At 44.1% G+C, this 1,052-nt stretch overlaps 1 non-coding gene across 1 annotated transcript; it reads left to right on the forward strand.

Moving 5' to 3' along the window:
• Positions 1-342: 342 nt before the first annotated feature.
• LOC131636560 (small nucleolar RNA R71) lies at positions 343-449 on the forward strand. Its single transcript, XR_009294117.1, has one exon. It is a non-coding gene; the product is annotated as a small nucleolar RNA R71 (small nucleolar RNA).
• Positions 450-1,052: the final 603 nt, after the last annotated feature.

The raw sequence follows: 1,052 nt of genomic DNA on the forward strand, positions 1-1,052 counted from the left end.
ACATGCCCAGTCAATCCACAAATCTCGCAGTTAGGTGTTACAGCGGCAGCGGTGGCTGAAGGAGTGATGGTTAAGTTTTCGATCTTTTGAGTTAAAGCGTCTACTTTAGCGTTAACGCGGTCTATACCACTTATTTCGTACATTCCTCCTTTGGTTTGGGCTTTCTCTAGAGCGGCTCGTTCTCCACCCCATTGGTAATGGTTTTGTGCCATGTTCTCTATGAGTTTGTATGCTTCATCATGGGGTTTGTCCATTAATGCTCCGCCAGCAGCGACATCTATAGTCATTTTAGTGTTATATAAGAGACCACCATAGAAAGTATGGATGATCAGCCATGGTTCGAGTCCATGATGAGGGCATATTCTAAGCATGTCCTTGTAACATTCCCAAGCTTCGAAGAGCGATTCGTTATCTTTCTGGGTAAATCCGTTGATTTGACCTCTAAGCATAGCAGTTTTGCTAGGCGGAAAATATCTAGCTAAGAATACTCTTTTCAATTCGTCCCATGTAGTTATGGAATTGGAAGGCAGGGATTGAAGCCACGCTCTCGCTCTATCTCTCAAGGAGAAAGGGAAAAGGCGTAATCGAATAGCTTCGGAACTAACGTTGTTGGCTTTGATAGTGTCGGCGTATTGCACGAACACGGATAAATGGAGATTGGGGTCGTCTACAGGGCTTCCAGAGAATTGATTCTGTTGAACAGCTTGGACCAGTGAAGGTTTCAGTTCGAAATTGTTCGCCTCAATCGCAGGTGGTGCGATACTTGAATGCGGTTCAGCGCGCGAAGGAGCGGCATAGTCTCTAAGAGGACGAATAGCAGCCATCTCTAACTTCGGGGTGATTTGATTGATTTGATCAGTAAAAATCAATTCCTGATTAATCGGAATTTCTGCTACTTCGGGAAGATTGCGAGCTCGACGTTTAACGTTAATGAAACGTTCGATCTCGTTAATTCGTTGTATTAAATCTCCTCCTTGTGAACGAGTATTTGGCATACAATCGTTCAGAAAGAAAGGGAAGAATTGTCCTAGTCTCTACGGTGTAACAGTGAG

The sequence above is a fragment of the Vicia villosa genome, unplaced genomic scaffold (assembly GCF_029867415.1).
Source record: "Vicia villosa cultivar HV-30 ecotype Madison, WI unplaced genomic scaffold, Vvil1.0 ctg.001782F_1_1, whole genome shotgun sequence".
In the NCBI taxonomy this organism is placed as follows: Eukaryota; Viridiplantae; Streptophyta; class Magnoliopsida; order Fabales; family Fabaceae; genus Vicia; species Vicia villosa.